Source organism: Cannabis sativa, chromosome 3, assembly GCF_029168945.1.
Source record: "Cannabis sativa cultivar Pink pepper isolate KNU-18-1 chromosome 3, ASM2916894v1, whole genome shotgun sequence".
Lineage (NCBI taxonomy): Eukaryota > Viridiplantae > Streptophyta > Magnoliopsida > Rosales > Cannabaceae > Cannabis > Cannabis sativa.
The window spans coordinates 17,971,739-17,981,540 of NC_083603.1; the positions used below are offsets into that span (position 1 = coordinate 17,971,739).

At 29.6% G+C, this 9,802-nt stretch overlaps 1 non-coding gene across 1 annotated transcript; it reads right to left on the reverse strand.

Annotated features, from left to right (window-relative positions):
• Positions 1–567: 567 nt before the first annotated feature.
• LOC115711761 (small nucleolar RNA R71) lies at positions 568–674 on the reverse strand. Its single transcript, XR_004010638.1, has one exon. It is a non-coding gene; the product is annotated as a small nucleolar RNA R71 (small nucleolar RNA).
• Between the last annotated feature and the right edge of the window lie 9,128 nt (positions 675–9,802).

The following is a 9,802-nucleotide window of genomic DNA, read 5'->3' on the forward strand; positions in this document are numbered from 1 at the left end:
CGCCGTCAAGGTCAAGGAGTCATATTGCCCGTTGATCCTGAAATTGAGAAGACTTGTAGGAGAAATAGAAGGAACAAAAGGCAAGAGAGAGTTTCAGCACCTGCTAAAACACCAGTAATCATGGTTGATAACGCTAATGTTGCAAATAATGGAGAAAACAACGGTAATAACGGAGGTGCCGTTGAAGATCAAGCTAATGGCCGCAGCTTGAGAGATTATATCCTCCCAACTCTTACGGGGGTTCAGTCATGCATCAGGCCACCAGCAGTGGATGCTAACAACTTCGAAATTAAGCCTGCCATACTTCAAATGGTGTAGTCTTCAGTCTAGTTTGGAGGACTCCCTTCTGAAGATCCCAATCTGCACTTATCAAACTTCATCGAACTATGTAAGACTTTCAAGGTCAATGGAGTTAGTGATGATGCCATGCGTTTGAGACTATTTCCATTTTCGTTGAGAGAACGAACCAAGAGTTGGTTGAACTCCTTGCCTCCAAACTCCATAGCCACATGGAATGACTTGGCAACAAAATATCTGTCTAAGTTCTTTCCTCCAGCAAAGTCTGCCAAGTTGCGAGGAGAAATCAACAACTTCTGTCAGCAGGATAATGAATCTCTTCATGAGTCTTGGGAGAGGTTCAAGGATCTCATCAGAAAGTGCCCTCATCATTGTATTGAGAAGTGGATGCTGGATCACAACAACTACAATGGGCTGGTTGGTAACACTGTTGGGTTTTATGCCCTAAATAAAACTCATTTCAATATAATTAGATTTACTTATTAATATAGATCAGAAATAACATTTAATGTTGCATGGTTCACATGATTTATTTCATGATTATATGTACATAATGTATGAATTCATCTGAAACCCTTTTCACATACTTGATCCTGTTTATTGTGCTGTCAACACATTGGAAAGTAAACATGACTATGTGAATAAAGATTCCTAGATTTATCAAACATAGGGTTTTACTGATATGATAATCTACAAAAGAGTTTACTTGCATTTGGAGAAATACTATGTTCTTTCCAGAGCATTGGTTAAAGTAAAGCTCAGGTTGGATGCATGGAGTATGCATCGGAAGGGACCGATATTGAACTTTGACTTAGATTTATTAAACTTACCGTAATATCTATTCAAGTCAATATCGCCTAGTTGATCCTAGATCAAATGATCTTAATCCTGTTATGATTAGGCTCAATCCCAAGAGGCTATTCGTGTTCTTTGATTTGTTAGTTAAGCCTACTTCTAGGTCAGGGTGATACGTACATTTTGAGAACACGGTAGTGCAATTGAGTGGGAGCGCTAACATAAACATGGAATCTATAGCTTCTATCTGGCGAATAGTAAGTAAAGGATGATCTCCTTTGAGCTTGACCAAACGAAAATAAATGGTGGAGTACTCATTTCACATAAGTTGAAATATCATTTATACGGGGTTAAGTGTTTTAAGGATAAATTACATTGTAGGGTGTAACGGTAATCTAATCCCTTTACAGTGTAGATCATTCATATAGAGGATCATTGATCAAATTAGGATTATAACAATGGATAACTAATGATGTGTCTATATGGTGGAACATATAGAGCATTCTATATACTGAGAGTGAAATTCTAAGTTCTATGCGTGGATTCAACGAAGAATTAATAAGTGAGTGAATTTAGGTTATAAATTCTTGATCTGCTTATTGGAAGCTCGGTTATATAGACCCATGGTCCCGCCATTAGTTGAGATAATATTGCTTGTAAGACTCATATAATTGGTTTTGATTAATCAATTATAATTCTCAATTTAGACTATGTCTATTTGTGAATTTTTCACTAAGTAAGGGCGAAATTGTAAAGAAAGAGTTTTAGGGGCATATTTGTTAATTATGATACTTTGTATGGTTCAATTAATAAATATGATAAATGACAATATTATTTAATAATTATTTATAGTTATTAAATAGTTAGAATTGACATTTAAATGGTTGAATTTGAAAATTGGCGTTTTTGAGAAAATGAGATACAGAAAAGATAAAACTCTAAAATTGCAAAAAGTGAGGCCCAAATCCATACTGTATAGGGCCGGCCACTTTTTTAGGGTTGTACATCTGATATTTTCATTATTTTAATGCCAAATAATTCAAACTAACCCTAGTGGAATGCTATACATAGATAGTGAAGGCTTGAGGAAATTTACACTTAACTTTCTACTTTTTCCTTCAGAGAAAAACCTGAGCCTTCTCTCTCTATTCCTAGCCGCCACCTTCTCCTCTTTCTTCTTCCTTGAAATTTCGAAATACTTAGTGTTAGAGTAGTGCCCACACACAGCAAGTGATACCTCAATCATAGTGAGGAAGATCGTGAAGAAAGACATTCAACAAGAAGGAGTTTCAGCACTAAAGAAGGAGTGAAAGAGATCCAGGTTCAGATCTTGATAATACTCTGCGACAGAAAGGATACAAGGGTTAGAGATCTGAACGGAAGGAGTCATATTATTCCGCTGCACCCAATGTAAAGTTTCTCATACTTTATATGTGTTTATTTCATAATCGTTTTTAGAAGTTCATATTTAGGATGTTAATCAACATACTTGTGAGTAGATCTAAGATCCTGGTAAAATAATTTTCAACAACTGGCCTCAGAGCCATGGTAATTGATTTTCTTGCAAGAAATTTGGACTTAAAACGATTTGTTTGTTTTTTGGATGGTATCATGTTGTTTTGAGTGTTGTTTGATGATTGATTGATGTTTGTGAATTTTCGTAAAAAATAATTGAATATCTGTTTCTGGAATTATTTTTATTGTATAGTATGGAAAAAATTAAGCAATTTACTTTTTTTACAGAACTCAATTTCGATTTAATTTGAATTAGTTATGATTTTTTGAAGTTTCGAAAATATCAGGGTGGTGTCACTGCACCACGCGCGCGCGGAAATCATGCAGCACCCTTGGTGCGCCATGTTTCCTCGCCCAAGCACTCCCATTCGCGCCCATGGACAGTATGCAATGCATACTGTCCGTACAGCTCGCATTTTTTTTCGTTTTTCTTCGATTTTTCATGCTATTACATGGATTTAACTTCCGATTTTTTGTGTAGTTTTGTATTTAGACATTTACTATTCCTATTTCAATTCTAAACATCATAATTAAATTATTTATTTTTTTTTTAAATTAATTCATGATATTAGTGTAATTTGAATTTGAAAATAGTAAATATCTATCTTTTTTGCTTAATTATCTACCTTATTTTTAAATTTGATTATATCTTATCTTATTTTTAAATTTAAGGTCAGATTTTAAATTTTAAATTAAATATTTTTTTTTAAATAATTTGACCTTATTTAAATTTAAAAATAAGATAACTATAATCATGTAATTTTAAATAGAAGTAAGATATTTTGCTAACTTTTAGATTTTGTTATTTTATTTATTTAAATTAAATCATAAAATCTGAAAAAGATATTTATTTATCTTTTTTTTTTATTTTTATTGAATATTTAATTTATAAAATAACATTAAATTTTTAAAAGTAGTTAGCAAATTTTGAAATGATATTTAGGTTAGTTGAAACCTAATTTTTCAAAATTGTAGGTTTAATTTTAAATATTTTTTTATTAATTTTGAAAATATATATTTTATTATATTATTTTTTTCGAAAATTAATTATTTTTTATTTAATTATTTTTCGAAATTTAATTATTTAAAATTAAATAAATCATACATCCAACTATCCAGCTAACCTTGTTGCAGGAGTATGTGTTTTAGCTTGTTTGTAAGTTTTTAAAACCTATTATTGCTTGATTGCAAATAGCCATGGTTAACTTGTTGACATATCCAATGATCTGATTTTAACTCATGACTCCCTTGGTCAAGTAAATAATTTGTAACAGGTAATTTTCACAATCTTCTTTCATCTGTGTATGACCTAGCAACATGATAGGATCCATCCAAATTGTGTGCCTGTGTGAGCCTATATGTTTAATTTTGTTATAGATGCATATAGGTTGTTGTTGCTAAATAAAATATTATAGTTTTTGATAGATTTTATTTAGGCCCATTTAGTTTTTGGGCCTATTCAATTAATAACAGTTGTTCATTTGAAGGTTAAATTTCTCTCTTTTGGGCCTTGTGTGAGAGTTGGGAGCCATAGTAGTGGGTACGACATACTGAACCCATCCCCCCCTCACATGAACTACCCCAATTGTGAAGACCCATTTGCGTGATTTGGATAACTGTACTAGGTTAATTAAATTAGTTTAACCTAATAAAATTGATTAGCAACATAATTAATTTCATTTATTTTGAAATTAATTTAAGAAAACTATAGTTTAAAGAATTTTATTCTAAGCTAAACTATATGTATTTTCTTGTATTTAATTAAATATAGAATTATAACCATCTAGATTCTTTCTGAAGCTTAATTTAAATTTTTCATTAAATATTCCTATTTAAGTTGATATTTAGTTATCTATAACTAATCAACTTAAATCTGAATATCTTTTGGATTTAAAATTTCAAAATTAAGTTGAGGAATTTTAGGAATTGGTTATTAAGATTCTTTAGATATTTTTTAAGTTGATATTTTTTCAAATATTAACTTAAAATGGAATATTTTTAAATAAGTGGTTATGACTTAATTTTAAATTTAATTAAATCTAATTTGAAAGATATTTAAGTTGATTTTAGATTCTTCTAAAACAACTTAAACAAGATATTTTTTTTTCAAATTTTGTGGAAAAGATACTTAGTCAAATAAGATATTTTCTAGATAGTTATTTCTACACTACTTATTATTTCTAATATTAAATAGGAAAATATTATACATTGTGAAATTAATTATTTAAATAATTAATTTTGGTACAATTTATTTTAAGTATATTTTTTCCTAGTATTAAACTAGAGATTAATATTTAAGCCTTTTCTACACTTAATTATTTATTTCTTGAATTTAATACATTTAATTAAATTGAAAATTAAATATCTAAGTTGATTTTCATCATGATACTTAAATATTTCCTTTTCATGACACTTAATTAAATAGAAAATTAGTTTTAGTTGAAATTTATTTTTTCAACTAAATTTAAATAATTTTTAAAATATATTTTTTCTTTATTTTATTAATCAATTTTCGAAATTGCATTTCATAATGCAAGATGATTTTGAATTTACCTTGAAAATAGATTAAGTTGTAAATTAATGATTTATTTCAATTAATTCTTGGACCAACTTAAATCAATGATTTTTTCATTTATTGATTAATTTAAAATAAATGAATTAAAATATATTATTAGAAATTGAATTAATTAGTCCATGAAAATCTGGATAGATATTATCTGTTTTTGCTTGAAGTATTTTTTTAGTGTATTTAATTAAATAGAAAATTAATATTTAAGTTGATTTTCATCATCATACTTAAATATTTGAAATTTTTCTTATATATTTAATTAAATAGGAAAATTATATTTTTTGTTGTAAATTAATTTTATTAATTAATTTTCGGCCAACATTAAATTAGAATGATTTTTTCCAGAATTTATTTTTATTTTATTTTAAAGCAATTTCGAAAATTGTATTCTTAAATACTTCAATTTTTCGAAATGCAATATATATTTATAGAAAATTAAATTTGAGTTGTAAGTTAATTTAAATTAATTTTGTAACAACTTAAATTGAATATTTTACTAAATATTTATTGGAAATTATTACTAAGATGGAAATAATTCATGTTATTTTCATATCCATCTAAGTAATATTTATAAATATTAAATTAAAATTTATATTTAGAATTTTTCATTCTAAATTGGAAATTTTAATTAAATAAATATATATTTAAAATAAATAGATTAAAATAAGTATTAAAGAAAATGCAACTCTCTTTAAATAATGAGCTTTATTATTATTAGGACATTCGATCTCCATTGTTGGTCTTACAATAGTTAAATGTTTTCAATATAACCTCGAGACGCTAGACTTCGTCCCCCTTATGGATGGTTATTCGTTGAACGCATTTAACACCGTAAGATCTCATTTGATAAGTGTTTTGTAAGTTTTCGTCTCTATTAGACTCCCCCCTACGGTGACTACTTAGAGATAAACTTATAAAACATGAAACAATGGTGGAAGCTCATAAAATGAGAATAACCTTGACTCTCGCTTACCGGGACAATGTTGGATTCTTATTTTGATCGAATAAAAGGTTGCTAGAATGGTTTGCATTTTAGATGAGCTGACAAATCTATTCAATGAATGATACTTTGACTCTCGCCTACCGGGACACTGTATCAATTTGTTGGAAATCTTGGAAATCATTTAGGATTGTATGTTTTAGTATTTTCACTTGTCATTCCTACTTGCTATATGTTTAATAATTTCTGAATTGTGTATGAATTTATATTGAACCATGTTATTTTCTGTTATTAAGTTGTAGTTTAATTTTGAATCTTCATTGTTGGTCTAACATGGTTTGTTTATCTAATGAGATAAATCCCTAGTGGATTTTCACCATTAGACATACATAATAGTGTTAGATCTCGAAAGATAAATATTGTATATGCAACATCTAGCTGTTTATCAATTGATGACACCTTAGACTAGTATTTTTACGATATGGAACAAGAAGATTATATATATAAATAAGATTACTTTGACTCTCGCTAGTCGAAGCATCGTTGGATTCTTATTTATAAACGAAATTATCCTAATTCCTCTTAGCTTATTCATTTCGAATTAGCTCAATAACATATCATTGGATGAATGGTCTATAAATCATTTAATGTCATTCTATTTTCTTTTAAGAAATTAAACGACACTTTTGATTATATTCCCGAAATTCTATCCCAAAATGATATAAATCCTCAATCTTAGATATCTCCTACTTGTATGGGCAAATCAGACTTAGAATTATATTAGTCGTGGTGGTCCAAGAAAGAATTACTCATTATATTTGGTATAAATTTAAGTCTTTGACTTTAATTTTAGATTCCAAACAAAAATTTTCTTATATTTCTAATTCCATAATACATTACAGTTACACTTTCACAAGTGTTTAATATCCATCTTCTATTAATGGATTCAAACTGTATGGAATATGAGTTTAGTATTCTGTGACCAGGATCCACTTGCACTATTCTAATAACTCTTTGCTGTAACTAAACCTAAGTCATCAAAAGACACAACCACATTTTATTAATCTATGGCATTTGTATCTTGTTCATAGTGGTTTAGACAAGATCAATCTTTGCAAAGAGTTAATCTGCCTATATCCACTGAAAGTTGTTCATCTCATTCGTAGATGGATGTACATTCAGGGGTGGATATGAGTTTTTTGTTGTATTCTTAAAACGATCACTCTAGATTATACCTTATGCAAAGAAATTTGAAATGTTTAAAAAATTTCATAAATTTCTAGCAATGGTTAAAACCATTAAGGTAAGTGGTTAAAGATCTTGCGAACTGATAGGGGTGGAGAAATAGTTAGTAGATATGCAGTTCAAAGATCATTACAGTGATTTTTGAATCATATCCAAACTTACTTCCCCAGAAATTTCGATTTGCATATTGATGATTAGTTACTAGTTGTTGCCTAAAACCTTCTATGGTAATACAATTTCAGAATGATGTAATGGTTGTATACTTAATGTAAATCATTACTAGATTCATGGATGACCTAATCAAAATCTTAAGAAAAGCTAGAACTGTTAACCATGGTTTGCATGTTTGTTAGCTATTCTAAGTGATTAGGGGTGGACCATCCCATAGTCATTAGATAAGAAAGTGTTTGTTTAAACAAATACTACTTTTCTAAGAAAATGACTAAGTCTGAAAAACAAAGTAGCAAATAAAGGATATATTTATTTCTTGATTCCAAAAGTGTTCTATCATCTTATTTGACATATGATGATCCCACTGCTTCTGTTGTCTTGTCACAACCAAAGAGGTTAATACCATTTAGTTTTCTTAGACATAATTCACGGTACCTTGTCGTAGTGGGAGAGTTTCTAGGAACTCACCTTCTTATGACTTGGAAGACACTAGTGATTAAAATCTATTGTGAGTTTAAACAAGTAATGGATTGTCAAGATAAGAAACTAAGAAGAAAAGCCAATAGAACTATGGTTTAATCCATTCACATGGTGTAACCTAAACTTTCTATTACAGGGACATAAAAGGAAATTTTGTGTATAAGTCTATTCAATGGACTTAACAAAACTTCCTGTTCCTAGTATTATAGGTTTGAGTTTATCTAAACCTATGGCTTATGGTACACCTGGTAATTACTTACTCTAATGCAAGCAACTTACTTTAGTAAGATGCTGAAGCATTTTCTTTCTAATGGCAATCTATAGAAGCTTCTCGACTTCTAGGCATAGATTTTATCTAAGGAAAAGTCTCAACTATTCCAGAAAAGATAAAGCCATGAAAGAATTTCTTATATCAACAATGAGAGGTCTCAGATATGCTTTTGTATGCCTTAGACCAGACACCTGCTGTTGAGTGGGAGTAATGAGTAGCTATCAGATTAATCCAGGAGAAGAACATTGGAAGACAATCAAGTAAATCTTAAGATTAAGAAGAGGAACTATATGTTAGTCAATAAGGGTGTATTTAAAACTCTTAGACTATACCACATCAGATTTCGAGATTTGCCTTTGTGCTAGAAAATCTTTCTGATAAGATGGTGATTACTCTGGGGGTGGAATAGTGATTTTGGAGAAGTGTAAAAACCTATATGAAGTCTCTAGGTCTACCAGAAAGGGACTGAATGTTAAAGTTGCAGGAAAGGTACTTATTCAGTCTAAGGAAAGTTCTATACATTTTTGGTACCATTCCAAATTGCCTTAACTACTAGTGTTAATTTCCTGATTAACCAAAAGTAGTTGCCAAAAGTATAGAATCCAGTATCCCAAAAAGAGTAGACATATAGAGAGGAATTTTACATTATTAATGATTTTGTGATTAAGGAAGAGTAATGGTGGAGAAAAGGTTGTGTTTAAATCAACCTTTCAGATCCTATTACGAGGAGTTTACTACTACTACACTTGATTTGTATATCAAGGTGCTGAGATTATTTGAAATGCACTTTTTGTTTTATATTAGTGCAAGTGGGAGTTTGTTGGGTTTTATGCCCTAAATAAAACTCATTTCAATATAATCAGATTTACTTATTAATATAGATCAGAAATATCATTTAAAGTTGCATGGTTTACATGATTAATTTCATGATTATATGTACATAATGTATGAATTCATCTGAAACCCTTTTCACATACTTGATCCTGTTTATTGTGCTGTCAACACATTGGAAAGTGAACATGACTATGTGAATAAAGATTCCTAGATTTATCAGACATAGGGTTTTACTGATATGATAATCTACAACAGAGTTTACTTGCATTTGGAGAAATGCTATGTTCTTTCCAGAGCATTGGTTAAAGTAAAGCTCAGGTTGGATGCATGGAGTATGCATCAGAAGGGACCGATATTGAACTTTGACTTAGATTTATTAAACTTACTGTAATATCTATTCAAGTCAATATCGCCTAGTTGATCCTAGATCAAATGATCTTAATCCTGTTATGATTAGGCTCAATCTCAAGAGGCTATTCGTGTTCTTTGATTTGTTAGTTAAGCCTACTTTTAGGTCAAGGTGATACGTACATTTTGGGAACACGGTAGTGCAATTGAGTGGGAGCGCTAACATAAACATGGAATCTATAGCTTCTATCTGGCGAATAGTAAGTAAAGGATGATCTCCTTCGAGCTTGACCAAACGAAAATAAATGGAGGAGTACTCATTTCAAATAAGCTGAAA